Consider the following 18,739-nt stretch of genomic DNA (forward strand, 5'->3'; position numbering starts at 1 on the left):
CCCCATGGGCGAAGGCTGGATCTGCAGATCATCTGCCCCGGATTTTTGTATGCTATTTCCCCAGGGTAAATATAATACTATTTTCCCAAAGATTAATAGAAGAGCACTGTCTTACAACATGGCGCCACTATGCATCCATGTTTTAATAGTTTGTATATTATAAACAAAATGCAGAAATAAATACCAGATCATTTACAAAATTGAAACTTTGTTGTGTACCTCCGATCGATATCGTGTTTAAGACTTCAGATACTTTGAACATGTTGAACCTCTTGAATATGAAACATGTTGCAACAGACATGACAATAGGGGCCCGTTGCAGAAAAGGTTGCAATCAATCGCAATTCTATATAAATCATGGGCAACTTGATTTTCAACCAATCATATAAGCGCGCATTTTAATAGGACTTGCGATTGATTTTTTGCTTGCGTTTTAACGCAACTCTTTCTGCAACGGGCCCCTGGACAGAGATCACTCCCATTTGCTGATTAAATTTGATATTGTCTTGCTGTTGTCAGTCTAGGTATTTATATGCTTTGAAAATGTAAATATCATATCTTATCTAAATGGCATCGTTAAGTTTAGATTGTTACGCCCCAACACGTATAATTCACACTTTATTATAGGTTTCAGCAAAAAAGAAAATCATTGAGAACTTTGTGAAGGCGCAGGCTGATGTCTTCTGTTGGTTGTAGCGTGCCTACGAAAGACCTATTTGTGACTTAAGGAAATTATTTACAATGCAGCCTGCATTCATCAGGATGCAGAGGTAATTTATAATTTAATGCATTTGCTAAAGTATAATGTAGACATATTGAATGTGAATGAAAGATAAATTTAGAAACTCACGGGCCTCCATAGCCCCGAAATTGTACACGTTCGTATTTCTTGTGTGTAGGCCAATTACGCCCATATGCGTTAAACATCAATTTGTTTTTAGAGTTTTATATTTCATGTAGAAAATATTTGACTAGGCACTGGTTACAAGAGGGATTGCATTCAGCTCCCACTGCGCAATATACATTCGTCAGAATTGGTTAACTAGTTCGACGTTAAATGTCAATAGGACTATTCTCTTTTTTTTCTCTCTGTAAAGGAGGGGTGTGTAATAGAAAGCGTGAAATGTATAGGCATAAAATCACATAGACCTACCCTATTTCAGATACTGTTTTAGATGTGAAAAAAGTATTGTCTTTCTTCCTTTCCTTTTTAGATACATTGGACGATCATTCACCATGAAAAAATGAATCTACCATATTGGTTCTTCGGCTTGATCATTTTTGCTGCTGTCCCTTTATACCTCTCTGATCACAGTCTACAGGAAATTACGTCGTATGTGAACAAATCTGTCACTCTTTCTTACCATGTCTACATGCAAGAACCAGTATATTCAAACGAATGCACATTCCATCTAACATTTGATGCAGTGTTATTTAACAATAATGGTACATTTATAACATCGGATACATATACAGCTAGCAAACAGCAAAGATCTCATTTGAAAGCAAAACGCATATTTCGTTCTTTTCAAATAGTTTTTGAATTGCAACGTCTCCGAAAATTTGACAAAGGCCTGTATGGATGTTATATTCAATGCGGGGTCGCTGAAAGCTCTCAAAGTTATGTACTTCACGTATACTATCCACCTAAACCAGCCGATTGCAACTGGGTTAGCACTGCAGAAGATCCGTCTCTAGATCTTGGGCAGTATAATCTTTCCATTCTGTTATGCAGCGCCACTAATGGGCACCCGACATCAGCAATTATATGCTTCTCTCAGCACAATCAAATAATATCAGTACACGCACCAAAACAACTTACTGGAGTTGAAGTTATTGAGGCAACGTTTTGGCTTTCAAGAAATGTTCATATAAGATGCTGTTCTATGTATCCACTCTACCAGAAAAACTGGGATTCATGCAAGGATTATGAAACTATTTCCCCTAGTCACCTACCAACGCCTGCTTCAGATAGTGGAGTAAATGATATAAAAACTGCTACTACGGAACCATTTCTTGAAAAGGTGACGATAAGTCCAATTGTCAAATTTGGAACGAATAATTCATCTGGAATAGCTTCCAGAGCGATATTTTCAATTGCTCACGCAATCCTTGTTTTGCCGGTACTTATTGCTTTATTAGGGGTTGTTTTATAATTTCAGTAGCATATGAACTTTCAATATGAGCAGAATTATTCCAAGATTATACATCTACATTGTAATCCATATCATTGTATATATTCAAGGCAAATTACCCATGGTTGAATCCAGAAACCTAATAAGTTTAAAAGAAGGTGAGGCTGCAGACCTATCATTTCAATATGATTTTGTACCAGACGTAGATATTCAGATTAGAATTGGTGGTCGCGTTCCTTTTTATAGACAAAAACCGGTCAGTAATATTGATACCACCGGATTAAGTGGGAGTCAGGCAGAAAGGTTTGATGTGAAAATAACCGAACCTGTACCAAATTATATGATTGTGGTCCATGTGCTTATTACAGAAGTGCATGAAGAAGATGCCGGTACATTTACATGTGTAATGTATAAAGATGGTGAAATATTAAGTGATCATGTTAAGAGAATAGGAGTAACTGTAGAGCGCCCACAGGGTAAGGCAAGATGTAGACATGATAGTCATTTTATTGATTCAAGTAATTCAGATTGGGCACATATGAAATGTGTCTCTTCAGTAGGAAGTGAATCTCCTCATGGTCAGGTCGAATGCTACCAAAGTGGTGAACGGGTTCCCCCATGGTCAAGGCCAATTCTGAACGAAACCCATTTGATGCAGATTGTCTGGATGAAAAAGACAATCCGTATCTTTTGTTGTACATCTAACATCGAAGAGCCAAAAGGGAGATGCAAGTGTAATGATTATATTTGGGATCCTACGGCTAAAAGAGAAATGCCTACTGGTCTGAATCCATGTTCTACTGGTAAACCAGAAACTATTTCCTTTTCGAATCAAAATAATCAAAAGACGATTACTCCCACAACTCAGTACAATGCAGAAACAGAAAACGAAGATAGTGATATAAATCGTTACGCATCTAAACTAAATTTGATACCTTCCATTCTAATCATCGTTTGTATGATCCTACTTGTTCAATTGATAGATTTTATGGAGAGAACGTATCAATCTTGGAAATGGATTGTGCGAAGCCCCTCAAGCTTTGGTGACAGCAATAATGGGGATTCGAATACTCAAGATAATAATCATAATGAACGTGCAGAAATGGACGAGCCAATGGTTAAAAATAGGAAGAAAAATGCAAAAAAATAGACTCGTTCTTAATCATTACTCAGGTCAATGGCGTAGGTTCAAGAGTGGGGGGGTAGCAAATATGACAAGGGCCCTTTGAACGTGGAGGCGCAATAGATCAGTCGTGGAGGCGCGATAGCTCAGTCGGTAGAGCGGGGGATTCGTATTCCGGTGACCCGGGTTCGATTCCCATTTGGTGCGCTAGTGCCCTTTGGTAAGGCATTAATCCTCAGTACCAGGTCCTTCGGAGAGGACCTTAAGCCGTCGGTCCTCTGGTTGCTTGCTTACAAGCATTCTTGCTTTCTTAGCAATCAGGTAAAAAAATCACAAAAAAATCACCAAACGTTAAAGTATATTTCGTAATGGCTCCGTCACAAATACCATTAAAGGGCAAGTCCACCCCAACTAAAAGTTGACTTGAATAAAAAGAGAAAAATCCAACAGGAAGAACAATGCAAATTCCATCGAAATCGGATGTAAAATAAGTAAGTTATGACATTTTAAAGTTTCGCTTATGCACATCCTGGTCAGTATGCAAATGAGTAGACTAATGACGTCATCTACTCACTATTTATTTTGTATTCTATTATGTGCAATATTTTCTCCTCATTGTCAAGTGAAACAACGTTTAATTCCTCCCTGAACATGTGGAATTAGCATTGTTTAATACTATATAATTTAGTCAAGTTGGTCCTTAATGTCAAATCTGTAAAAAAAAATATTGTATAATTCAAACAATAAAAAACAAAAGAAATAGTGAGTGATGGACATCATCGACTGACTCACTTGCATGACACTGAGTTGTGCATATCACTGTTTTGTGAGAAATAAGCGAAACTTTAAAATGCCATAACTTTCTTATTTTACATCCGATTTTGATGAAATTTAAAGCGTTATGCTAGTTTGATTTTTCTCTATTTATTCAAATCAACATTTTTCTGGGGTGGACTTGACCTTTAAGAGCTGGTACGAACACCAAACATGCCGAACGAACGAAACCAGCGTTCTTAGACTGTTCGTGGGTTTTATTGTTTTGTCGATTGTCTTGTTTTAGTTTTTTAATTTCGCACAAATCTCTCATACTAAGACGGTCATACGAACGTCGTAAGAACCACGCAAGATTATGTAGGGCCGATAGATAATTGTAAAAGCCTTATATTCTTACGATGATCATAACAACGCCATAAGTAGTGCAAAGAGGGTTCTTACAGCGTTAGTATAAACGCCTCATATGAGCGGAGATTATACGGCGCTCTTACCACGTTTATAGACGACTCTTGGTTTATCTTTTTACGATTGATAGTGACATGAGTTGCGCGTACGACTGTTTTGCGACTGCACAAATCGTAAGATAGCCGTAGGTCAGAAGGAAAATGATTCAAGGCATTCTTACGAAAAACACAGGAGTTCTAGGGGCATTGTACTAACCAAGAAATAATATCGTTTCAGGGAGTTCTTAAAAATGTTCTTAAGAATGTCGTAAGAAGCTATGCCCCATTTACGAATCTCTACGAACTCCAAATTCAATCGAATATTAAGATTCGTACGAACCTTTGTTAGGGTAGCTTTAGCTGATTTAACTACAATACAATGTTATAATATGAATACAAACACATTATGTGTGGATTAAATGTCGTTCAGAAACGACCCAAATGTATGCAGAGTCGGAACAATTGAACATTTTACTGGTATATGAAACCACTGGTTTCTGCGAATAGCCTTTACTAACTGGTATTAGAACTTTGAAAAAGTATGCATCGTTGGCGGATATTTGGATAACAGTCAAAATTCTAATTCGATTAAACATTTTTATATTACGATAGCGAGAACATCCGATGTATCAGTGTTCCTATGTAAACACGACTCTAATAGTGCATATGGAAAGTTACAATGAAATATTTTTTTCTTCATTCAGACATTTACAATTACCTAGCTTTCATACCTTTTTTTTGTTTCAATCTAGTCACTCTAATTATTAATCAGGTGTTTTTCTTCATTTGTTTCCATCCAAACTTAGGATATTACACGAACTAATTTTTCATTATAACAGACATTTTAATTGCTACCGGATCGAAAGAACACTTTTGTTTCGATGATTATTCATCTATCAGCACGAGATGGTACTGTCAAACACTGATCATTTACATCGTTATTAGTCAAATTAAACAATGCCATGAGATACCACATTCTCATGCATTGGTTTCATTTGTCTCATCATTGCCGTGTCATGTTTATTAGACTATGTGATAGAGGAAAAGACGAATGTACAATATCAACTATCTGATCATTTCTCAACATTCTCATTTCATCCTCGCTTCTATAGTACTAGCAGAATGGCAGTTGCCCCCAGAGTGAACTCATTATTTTCATCATTGATCGTGTTTTCTAATATTTGGGTCATGCTTTCTTGTTCATTGTCACCCAACGACTTTGGTGTAGAACCAGAAGATAGAATTGCAAGTCCAGGAGAGCTCATAAATTTCACATGCGTTATCCACAACTACGATCCTTATTTGGACCAATTTCACTGGAATGTTAGTCCAGAAGCCAACAACACAATTAAGGTTATCGATAAATATTTTGAACAGACTCGAATTATCTGGTCTATTATCACCCTACAGGTTAGCATTAAATTACAATACATTACATGCGAACGGATTTATTCTAAACACAATTTATGTATATCATCTCGAAAAGCAACATTAAAGATGCAGATGGCGTGGCATTTCCCTGAAGAAAACGATCTTGATTGTGGGCCAACGAATCCAAAGATGGTTCGAGAGGGCGATACACTAGATATTTTTTGTAAAGTTGCCAAAGGTAAACCTGCTGTGGACATTACTTGGAGACTGCATCCTAGCATAGGCCTACCAAAACTATATTTACCTCCACACGAAGATGATGGACTAGAAAGGACTTTAACGCACACCATTCAGATTAACAAGACATTGCACACCAAGGAAATAATTTGTGAGGTGACCAGTGAAATAGCTTTCCCTGGTCGCAACCTAACTTGTCGTATAGGCCCAATATTGGTTTATACAAAACCTACAGTTCTGGTTTACCCGGAAAATGCTACACTTGGTTGTAGTCAATCTGTGGAATTCACATGCGTTGCACAAGGCTTTCCTGACAATTTCAGCTACTCCTGGTCCTGCAACCCCAAGGACGTTCTCATGGGATGTCTGTCATCGTCGAAGACCGCCAACATTTCTCTGATCAGACATTCTAACTTGCCTGATATTGGAGCTTCTGTAAAATGCACCGTGTCCAATGGCTTCAAGCTCGGTACAGGTGTTGCTGCGGTAGAACTAGTTCCAAGTAATGTCCCATATCGAGCAGCAAGTGAAACCGGAAGAATAACAAAACACTCTTCTGAACAAATCCTAACAATTCACATTGAAAATTACACGAAATCCGGATACATAGGAGAAAGGATTTTGTGCTCCATACCAACCAGAATTGAAGACGAAGTGCAGTTTCACTGGTATGTGGGTGATCAGGAAGTGCATGATGATAACCCTTATTTTCTCATAGAGCAGAATTCCACCACGGGTTCATATCTTCATTTGATAGATTTTAAACTAGCTAATTTTAATGATTCCTTATCTTGTGTCGTACGTGCATTTTGTAATGTAACATATGTAAGATTCGTTAAGTTAGAGAAAAGTCAATCGACCATCACTAAGGAAATGCAATGGAAGAGCAGTGTCCAAGTTGGGCTATCGACAACATATCTTACTCAATATCAATATAGTTCTTCAGTACCAACTAGGCCTATCAGTCAAAATGCGTTACAGCCCACAACCGAATTATATCCGAAGGAAAACATTTTCAATGTTTCTAACCTTCCCCAATCAAATAATGATGCTGATAGCCACAACGAATGGAAAAGCATTACATTTGCACTTGTGAGTATGGGTATCATCATACTCGTTTCATGCACAGTGGCTGCTATTTCAGCCATGAAGTACAGGAGCTTGAAGAAGGGAGATTCGAAAAACATGAAGCATTTACAGAGCGAAGATACAGGCCCTATCAAAATAATTGACGGAAGTACATCAGTTGTTGATCACACCTATGAAGATCCTCAGGCCATGAAAACTGAGTCTACAAATAATTTCGGTAATCATATTTTTGTTAATCATGAAGTAGAACCCAATTTTACCACAAACCACAGTTTTCTGTCATACTGTACTGATAGCTTCTCCTCATGCACTAGTTCAATTGCTAGCATGAGGAGTGATTCCAGTGGGGTCTACCTAGAACCCAACGTTAACATTCATTCTTTGAATTTGCATTCAGAAACTGACAGTGATATGCATGCTTCCTCGACATGCCTTAATGATCCGAATATTTATGAAAATGAAAAGGTATTCCAAATGCGAATGCACAGAGCTGAGGGGTATCTGGGATCTCAAAGCAATGTATGCTTATCAGCAAGAAGCATGAAACCTGAAACAAACCCTTGGCTACCGATGCCATCATTCCCTTCAAAGAGCCTTACCAAAGAACATGAGGAGAGGGATTGAATTCAGAAAAGTTCTCATTCATGCAGCAAGACACCCCCCCCCCCCCCCCCTCTTCATGAGCGTTTTTTTTTTCAAATTAATTTCAGTGTTATAGGAATTAAGCTTTGGCACAATTTTGTGACAAGTTATTGCAATATCTACATTTGATTACTGTAGAACATGTGGACGCAGCCCCCTACACATTAGAAGATGATATAAGAGCAGAACTCTACTCGTCGAAAGCGCAGTTACGGTTTTTAATGTAATATTAATGTCGCTAATAAACCGCAAATGATGAAAAATTTGAAATAATTTCATCCATTAATAATGTTAATATCATCTTTGTAATATGTTAGGGATATTGATGACAATGATTAATACCACATTCACAAACAGTTAATTGTATATATTACTTGTTGTATGATATATATTTTCATGGTTACAGTTAATAGAAATTCTGCTTCTTTTGAGCTCAAATACGTATTTTCATGTTTTATTTGTGTTATAAATATGGGATGTGTAAAATTTCGCCTGATTTAGTACTGTATATTGAATACACATCGTCGTATGAATTACAATTGATGCATGCAAAATCCAACTGATATTCCCGCAAAGAAAATTGGGAAAGCTCAAATAGGCCTAATAATAGAATTATTTTCCTGTTGGGAGGGAGCGAAGCGAACGAGCTTGTAATTGGGCACTTTTGCATTTTCTAAAGTGAAAGTGAAGGATTTCGTGGACACTTTTGCTGAAGTTTATGAAGATTTTCAGTAAAAAAAGTTTTAAAAAGTAAAAAGTTTAATTTTTTATGGGGGTGGGGGCTACCCCTCTTAGATACCCCTATTAGATACATGCAAATGGCGATGGATTGGTGGCATCCCTGTCGAGAACTGATTCTATGTTTTGAAAAAATACCAGTCACTCACATTCTTTGCATGTATGTTATAAATGTCATAATTTTTAAGACAAGGTTTTTTTAGTTGTTTTTTTTTATATTTCAACAACCCAGCGACGGGTATACTCACTTCTCTTGGATATTTTCTGTATCTGTTGATTGTTGGGTTGCAAAGTGCAAATTTATAAATATTGCAGCATACTTGTGAGTTATTATACATATATACGTAAAAGTTATATAAATAGTATACCTTTCGATGTTTATCCTGCATATTGTCCTATAAATTTCTTGAACTGTACTAGTTGGTATAATCAGTCATTTCGATGAAATACAATCTTTTGATTTTGGATAAATGTTTCAAACTTGTTTTTCCCTATATGATACAGTTGGATCAGTTAATACAGAAATGATTTAAAGCTGAACCTAGTGAACAGGTATTCGAGAGATGTTGAAGGTGTGTCATTGGAGTGAAAGCGATTAGGCACCTTTTCACAATTTTAGGGGAAAGGAGGATAGAAAAGGGAACAGCTAAAAGGATTGATTGGGAGAAGAACGTCATTAAACAAAGATTCCTTTTAATAACAATGCCAAAAATGATTAATTCTCAAATTTCTTATCAGGTTGAGTTTCTCTCACATTTCTTTTGTATCATATGAAACAGCTCATTAGAAGCTGCAAGGTTTTTGAGTAATAATTGTGTAGTATTAAATATATCAGTATTTCAAGTTTTTGTTTTCTTTTCTCAACGTGATTTCTTTTGTATAAGTCAAAGTCATTTTCTCATTAACCAATAGCATTTAATTTTCGATGCATCCAATGTCTTTTAACCATCCGTTTACATATTCAAATCTGCAGTTTTATATCTAGTTTTTACACTGTAAAAAATACTGGGTAAAAACTGAACCAGCACGACGGTAATTTGGGGCAGTATTTTACCTAATGCGGGAAGAATATTGTCCAAAAGAAATGTCCAATGTTGGCTGGATACAGTAATTACTAATTACCTTCATGGAGCATTTTTACCCAATATTTTTACGAGTGTATAAGATTTTTAAGTCACCTATATTGCTCCTTACAGCATTAATAGTTCTTTTTTGTAATCTAAATTATCATTACGAGCATGACGAGTGTAGCATTGTATAACAGCACAGTCTAATGTAGGCGTTTATCCCTTTTCCCTTTCATTTTGTTACCATCATCTCTGATAAACAGAAAATGGAAATACTCTTTTCCGTCTGGTGTGCTCTTTGATATGATTTGTATTTTAGGCCTGTCACATTTTTTAGTATCATTTTATATTAAAATTTAAGCTTCTAACTATAGATTCTTAGCTTGTTTATGCTATCATTCTCATATTTTTTCACCGTTTCATACACTGTAAAAACTATTGGGTAAAATTTTAGCCACTGACACGAGGGTGATTGTCCAACCTGTTTGGGGCAGTTACGGTTTTGATACCGAATGCGGGAAGCATATTGTTCAGTAAATGTTAAAAATAGGTATCAATTACTTTAGAATGGGCAAAATTTTCATTACACTGGATAAATAAAACTGCCCACAAGAAATTCCCAATCTTGGTTGGACACATAACTACCCACACGGAGCATTTTTACCCTTTTGTACATAAAATGACAGACTGGAATTAACTGAAGGATTTGACTTGATTTTTAGTGAAATGCTGATACTAGATATACTTTAAAATATTATATTAACATTGTATATATTTACAAACAGTAATCTGTAGGCCCTAGCTACACATGAATACAAGGAAGGAAAATGACGCCCCACTCATTTCCGATATTTAATCCAAACAGTACACAGTAAAATAATTTTTAATCGAAATGGGATCGAGAGGTTACATTTCCCCCAGATAACACAAAACGACTGACAATGCTTCTAAACGAATTTGGCAAACCAAACCCTTACCAATCTTCTGAGACAAACTTGCAGTGACATCATCTCTTGTAATTTAATATTCCAAAAATAATCCAAAATGGGGAAAATCAGATTCCTCTGCGTACAGCTTAGTAGTTGCTAGTGACTTTTTTTAATGCAATCCTCTATTTCAAGTTACTTTAATATTCGCTTCAGTAACTCCTCTAGTACCGTATGATCCCGTTTAGTACTTTATAATATGCCCTGTCTGTGTCAGTAATGCGACCGCTACCTGTGATTTATTTTCTTATGTCTAAATCAATGTATGGATCTGAAACTCTAGAAATTGGTTTAATGTGCTCCATTAGGGTATATGTTTCCAACCCACATCGGGTTTTTATTTTGAGCATTTTAAAGCAAAAGTTCTAAAGTAATTGCTGATTAATTTTTCTCCTTACTGGACTGATTACGCTACCCCAAAGTGGACACATAATCACCCTCGTGGTGGTAAAATTGTTATAAAATATTTTTTTACAGTAGTATAATGTATTGTTCCTTTCTTGCTTTCTATTCAATATTGTGATGCGAAACAAACCTAAGCGTAGATTTTATTTGCGACTTCTCATGATTTTGTTATTGTTCTTTATCACAAAATGATTAAGCAACATTCAACAAGCAATCAGTCTTAGAAAGGTAACATTAAAAATTGTCATCGCAAACGAAACTAGATATTTCCACCTTGTATTGTTAATGTCTTTGTGCTACAGTTGAGTATTAGAGTTATCGCATGTGCGTGCGTGGTCCCTATTTTTTTATATATATACGAATAAGATATTCTGCTTTGAACACAAATTTCCTTATTTTGAGAACCAAGCATTGCTGAAGAAGTATTATGGTTGTAATTTATTCGGTTCAATCAATGAGGGTTGAAATTCAACTTTGGATAAAATTTGGGAAGGTGTGTGCGGGAGTGGGAGTAATAGTTGTACCATTGAGACCTAAAGGAAACTGTGGAGGATAAACAAAAGGAGATATGAAGATCAGAGACGTATACAAATGAGATAGAGGGAGAATAAGAATGTATATTTCTGGGGAAGAGGTTGGATATAATTGTTTGACAGTGTGTGCTTCTGTCTGTGTGTTATGGCGGGCCGTTCATGCCATAAGCCGTCATTCCTTCACTCGAGTAAGTGCGTGATTTGTACTTATTTTACAATCACTTATACTCGGAAGAGTGAGTGATTAAACACTGAGTTTTATCCAATCAGTGAGCTATCGTTTTCGAGACCACCCCCCCCCCCCTCGCTGAAGCAGTTGTACATTCACTCGAGTGGATGGACATCCTCTCGAGTGGTTCCACTTTATAGTTAATTTATGTACATCCACTTCGGTAAGAGGGGGGGGGGGGCACGACGATTCTAGCTCTCTGATTGGATAAAAGTCCCGGGGGGGGGGGCACTTCCATTCACGAGTGGATACCATGCGCGAACATGGGGTCTCGAAAAGCACCCTAAACACGTATTTTCCATATTCTGAAAATGCACCCCTTAACAAGTACTGGCGTGTGAAACCCTACCCTTAACAATTATTGGAAACAAAACGATACTCTTGGCAAATATTCTCTGAAATGAACCCCTAAACAAGTACAGGAATTTTTCTTGTTACGGGTCCTTCGGTCGTCGGCTTTACCTTATTTGGTTTAGTACGACCCCACCTTCTACACCTTGCCCCAACACGAAGTTTCGGGGCAAAAAGGATATCCTTTATAAAACATTTTAATTTTGTTTAATCATCCCCGCAAATTCGACCCTAAACACGTACTTTTCCTTGCGAAATAGATACCCTCTTTTTCATTATTTTTGTGTTTTTGACACCCTTATCACGTTACGTACGTAATGTGCCCTATCGTGAAAAAGACATCCTTTTTTACGTGTGTTTTTTTGGTTGCGCATGGTATCCACTCGTCAATGTAAGTGGCCCCCGGGATAAAAGTGTACAAACTATGACTCGTTGGAGTTAGTGATGGTAAAATACAAACAAATCATTCACTTCGAAATGCTCGAGTGAGTGAATGAATGGCGACTTATGGAATGAACTTCCCGTCATACTGTGTTTCCTTGCGGGGTGAGTGTGTGTGCGCATGTCGAGGGTGCGTGGTATGTGTTTGATCCTTGGTATGGGAAGTGATCTTTTGTTTATAATAGGTGAAATATATTATCATGCAATTCCAAGTGATTGGAGAAATGATTTAGGTTCGATACAATTTTGTGAGATAGACTTAATTCATTATAATATAAATTTGCTTCTATAGGGGAGGGAAATTAGCTTTAAGGAGGTATTATCAAGAAAAATATATGAATATTTTATTAAAGAATTGCAAAAGTCATATGATTTACAGATAAGAGATGGACAAAATAATTATAATTATACAGAGAAAGAAATTAGTGAATTTTTTTTAGACCAAGAATAGCATTATTAATTGGAAGACAGAGGGAATTTCAATTTAAGCTTCTGCATGGGGCAATTTACACTAAAGTTAATTTGTTTAGATTTGGATTTGTTGAAGATAATCTCTGTTCGCACTGAAAACGGAAACATATTCACATTTATTTTTGTCTTGCTTAAAAGTCAAACTGATATGGGAAACTTTGATACAGCGATTTGAATTAGATGAAATAAAGGACTTGAATTGACGGGATATATTTGTTGGTTTGTCAGGCAATACAAATAGAATGAAAAGTTGTAATACTATTATCTTTATGGTAAAATATATATTATTTATATTTAGAAAGGAGGGGGTTTTACCAACCATTGACGATATACATAAACTTATTTTAGAATATAAGGATCAAGAAAAGAAAATAGCTATTAAAATGGGGAAATTAGGGCGGCACTTGCAAAAATGGGAAACAGTAAAATTGTGACAAGGTTAAGTTGTAAGTCTTTATTTACTTTCAATATATGTAATGCTTCTCCCGTGAGCTTGTTATATTCAAAATTGTTCATCGAATTGTTTTGTACTTTTAAACATGATTTATTTATAATGAGTGTGAGCAGATCTTCTGGGCAGTGGTGTGTTGGGTGTGTGTGTGTGTGTGTGTTTGGGTGTGTTTGTGGTGGGGGGGAGGGGGAAGTTTGGTCTTTAAGCATTTTTATAATAACTGATTTCATTGTTGTTGTTTTTTAAGATATATATGACTCATGATTTTGTTAAGTTAGTGGAAAAAAAAAGTGAAAATATGAAGTGTAAAGTATTATATATGATTTGAAATGTTAAATTGAAATGTTATGTAACTATTTGTTCATGAAATCAGAATAAAAACATTATTCAAAAAAAAATGTGTTGGTGAGAGAGGGGTGTGTTTGGGGGCGCATACATTCGTAATTCCGAAGCTTCGTAATTCCGAAGGTTCGGTTATTCCGAAGGTTCGTATTTCCGAAGGTTCGTAATTCCGAAGGTTCGTTAATCCGAAAACGAAATAAGGTTCGTAATTCCGAAGGTTCGTTAATCCGAAAACGAAATAAGGTTCGTTATTCCGAAGGTTCGTTAATCCGAAAACAAAATAAGGTTCGTAATTCCGAAGGTTCGTTAATCCGAAAACGAAATAAGGTTCGTAATTCCGAAGGTTCGTTAATCCGAAAACGAAATAAGGTTCGTTAATCCGAAAATGAAATAAGGTTCGTTAATCCGAAAATTAAATAAGGTTCGTATTTCCGAAAATGAAAATAATTCATTTTGGTAACAAAAACGATGTTGTCATTACAAGATTACACGATATTATGCAATGATATAGTAATAACGATCGATGATGTGTGTTGGGGCCAAAGCATGTATTTCATTAAGAATGGCGCCCTGATCAAGCATAGGCCAATTTCGATTTTATCTGAGCAATTGCTGCCTATAAGCAAATGGTTTAATTAAAGATGCAGGGGATCAAGCGTGTTGGAAGCGTGCGAGCAACCTCTAGATAATAGGATTTGTATTGGAGGGGATGTCATTTTTAATAACGGCTTCTGCTGGTAATAAAAATAAAAAATAATACTAATAATGATCCTTGTGAGATGTTGAAAGCGCGAATCGCAAGCTGAAACTAGTAGACATTTCATGTAACAAGACGTGAAGTGAGCATTCGGAGCATTTTTTGTAATCGTGAGAAATCGTAAATCGTGAAAAAATACGTTCCGCCGCCATTGGCTAAAACACGCATCATCTTCATGGCTAACTGCAAAAAGTTCTTAAAATGTCCCCTTTAGATCAGGTCAGAGCTTATATATTTAAAAATTCTGTTCGCGCTTCTTGCTAGCAGTTATTATCTAAATTTAGTTACATAGGCATCTCGCTTTGAAGATCGCAAACATATTGCCCATCATATTAACAAAAATATATAGCTCGCGCTCGCATTATTTAAAAAGGGTTTATCATGTTATTACATATTTACTTTATTTTATAAGGATAAAGCTAATTATTGACTGTTAGGACTACCCTTTCAAAGAAACAAACAAAAATCAACTTTAAACTGCCGATCAAGGAAAATATGGCTAAAAAAAATCCCCCCTCTATTTGACGAAAGTTGGATCCGCCGGGAGGGAGGCAGGGGGCATCAAAAATGGAATAAAAAACAGGGGAATTAATATTTTCCAAAATGGGAAAGTTCCTTTTTCATGTTTTTTCGAAATAAAATACTCTTTTTAAAGTATACAAGTTAAGTTAAGTTTTCAGGCTGGAATATTGAAAAATTTCAGCTTGCGCTTCGCACTCTCATTCGATTGGTGAAATATGCATCCTAAAGAGGTCACTAAATGCTTTCTTTAACAGGTTCCTTTTCTGGTCAGTATGTTCAAGCTCGCGTTTTGCGCTCGTGTTAATTCTTTATTTAGATGCACATCTTTTTAATGACAGCAGAAATCTGCTCGGATTTTTAAAAACTAATTTTCATTTTTATTGAAATAACCTAAAGTTTAGCTTGTGATTCACGCTCGCAACACCTCGCAATAATGCCATTTTAAGAATAACTGACCACAAAAAACGTTATACAACTTCACCTTTGAATTTGTTTTACCAAGCCGCTCGCTCATTATACTCTCTCCCGAAAAATAAAGCCTAAATATACATTTTGCCATAATAAGAAGTCACTTCAAAAAAGTTATTCTCTACTTAATCACTATCAAACAGACAATGACTTCAAGCAGATGATAATCTTCAGGTGAAAATATCACCACAGTCCCAATTTTGACGTATGAGTTTCATTTTTTGGCTTTACCCCCAACGAAAATTCGTTCGGCCGCCCTTGCCTTCCCATCCTCATATGATAACTGAACGGCAACAGTGTCCCCCGCCCCCTCCCTTGCCTCTGCCTCTGCTTTCCCGGTTTTCATTTTTCGGATTAACGAACCTTATTTTGTTTTCGGATTAACGAACCTTATTTTGTTTTCGGATTAACGAACCTTATTTCGTTTTCGGATTAACGAACCTTCGGAAAAACGAACCTTATTTCGTTTTCGGATCAACGAACCTTCGGAATAACGAACCTTTTTTCGTTTTCGGATTAACGAACCTTCGGAACAACGAACCTTATTTCGTTTTCGGATTAACGAACCTTCGGAACAACGAACCTTATTTCGTTTTCGGATTATCGAACCTTCGGAATAACGAATCGTCGGAATTACGCCACAAATGTTCGGATTAACGAACCCTTTTTCGTTTTCGGATTAACGAACATCGAGGTATAGGCAATTTATGTGTTTCGGAATTACGAACCTTCGGAATAAAGAACCTTCGGAATTACGAAGTGTAGCCGTTTGGGGGAGGCAGTTGCATGGTCTAATATTGGTAATTGTTATTAAAACAATTGGTCGTGTTGCCCGTAACGGTTTACACTGCCATTTTATAGCCCCATGGTTTTTTATTTTTAATCCTTTTTTTACCCAAGTAATTGTAATTTATTGTATCCAGTTAATACTGTTTCTATTCACATTGATGCCGAATTTTCTCCAATTACAGTGTGTGTGTCTATGAAATAAGACTTGTAAACCGTTTTTCCTTGATAAATATAGACCAACACCCATATTTAAGTTCTGTAATCTGACATATAGTTTTGCATAGTTAATATTACCCTACAACAAATAACCCTTGGGCTTGGAAGTAATTATCGTGCAAATTGTTGATTTAACCAATTATTGTCTAACATGTCTAAGGGTAATTTGTTAATAGGGCATCCAATTTACCTATTTGTGACATAATATTAGTTTTTCATTACATTCAAGGAAAATATAGGGACAATCCAAACAAAGGTCATTTCATGTTGATACTCGTTTTATTCAACTTATTTTTTCAAAAAAAAGTACTTGATCGGATTTTGTTAATAATTGAAGGAGTGAGTATGGAAAGAATATACAATTTAAAATTGTCTTTCATGGAATCCTGATCGTACAGAAACATCCAGAGGTAAGCAATGTAGTTAGCTTATCAAAATATAGATATCATGGGCAAGGACTTTATTATTCATTTCAAAGGTTACTTTGCTTAAATGAAGACATCGTGACAAGGGGAATAAAAAGCTTTTCAGTTTGTTGACGTAGTTCAAAGTTTTATGAAAGCCTCTGCAGAAATATAGATATTAGGTTCAAATATGTTATACAAATATTTATTCCTGATTATCCTGTAACCAAGTTAAATGATCATCAGTACATGACATCATAAAATTAGCGAGTAGAGTGGAAAGGAAATTTAGCACGAGGTGAAAAAGTCACTAGCGTACCTGGGGGAGGGGCAGACTGCCCCCCCCCCGACGAGTCACAACTAATGCAGGCGACGTACCCCTGCGCCCCCCCCCCCCCGACGAGTCACAGCTGATCCAGGGGACGTGCCCCCCCCCCCCTTTGAGAAGCAAAATTAATAAGCTGTAATGTAAAAATGCAATGAAAACAGACATATACCCACCCTTTTGAACTTGAAGACCCTTATTTTAATTTGTTTTATCTATTTTTATTGCTTGTCATTTGTTTTCTGATACGAAGTCTCCTTGCGGTTCGGTTCAAGACCATTTTTTTTGCTTGTCAATTTTTTTTTCTGATATGAAATCCTTTATTGGTTGGTTGGAGACCCTTTTTTAGGGGGTTTGTCATTTTTTTCACGGACGAAATATCCTCCACAAAATTTGCCCCCCCCCCTTTGGAAAATCCTGGGTACGCAGCTGGAAAGCGTGACCATAGAAGCGAAGCCAAATTGAACGTTTCACTGTCATCGGAAATGTGATGTAAGAAAATAACACAATTTTTGATACAGCCAGCAACAAATGTAAAGAATTTATCAGTTTCAATATAACTTTGTTTCATACTTTTTATAATCAATTACTTTTTTAATGGAATTAAATATTTGATATTATCTAGTGTGTTTTATGCCCCGAATAATGCACTCTAAAAAAGGTTTACCCAATATTGAGTAAAATGGAAACATGCTTGTGTTTGTTGGGTAAAAAAATATGTAAATTATAGCAACGTTGCGTTGAAAGAGCCCAATATAGGTTTTGACAAAAATAACCAGCAAACACGCATGTTCCCTATTTCTAGTAGAGTTTCTACCCAATATTGGGTAAATTTTTACTCAGTGTTTTTAGAGTGTGATGCCCTATACTCAGTAACAGATTTAGGCCTAGCCTTGTTTCCATTCGATTATTTGTATTATCATTATCATTATTTTTTTCTTGCTTAAGTAGAAATGAGTTCGTGGGGGTGGGATGAATGAAACATAATAATTGTAAAAGTACTGATTACATTACACTTATAAATTATAGCTCATGCTTGTATTATTTAATTTCAATCATTAGAATGTAAATAAAAACTAATGTTTATTCGGCGGGATTTGATGATGAAATCAAAATAAGATAGTATGAAGAAAATGGAAGTTCAATTGCAGTGTGGATGTGTGTAAGGGTGTGAGGGTGTGTGTGTATGTAAGGATGTTATGGTAAATTACCAAAATTTGCAATATACCAAAATGTGCAGTTGCCATCATGTGCCGTATGAACTAGGACTTAGTAGCACATTTGTGCAACTTCTGCATAGGATTGTTCCCCCGGGGGGGGGGGGCACTCAGTATATAATGCATAGTGGGTATGTCCCGCGGAGGGCCCCCATTTTCACACTCAAATTTCCGTTCCAAGCCATAGCATTTTTGCCTTGTTGAGAAAAAGAA

This window comes from Lytechinus variegatus, chromosome 4 (genome assembly GCF_018143015.1).
Source record: "Lytechinus variegatus isolate NC3 chromosome 4, Lvar_3.0, whole genome shotgun sequence".
Taxonomy (NCBI): Eukaryota; Metazoa; Echinodermata; class Echinoidea; order Temnopleuroida; family Toxopneustidae; genus Lytechinus; species Lytechinus variegatus.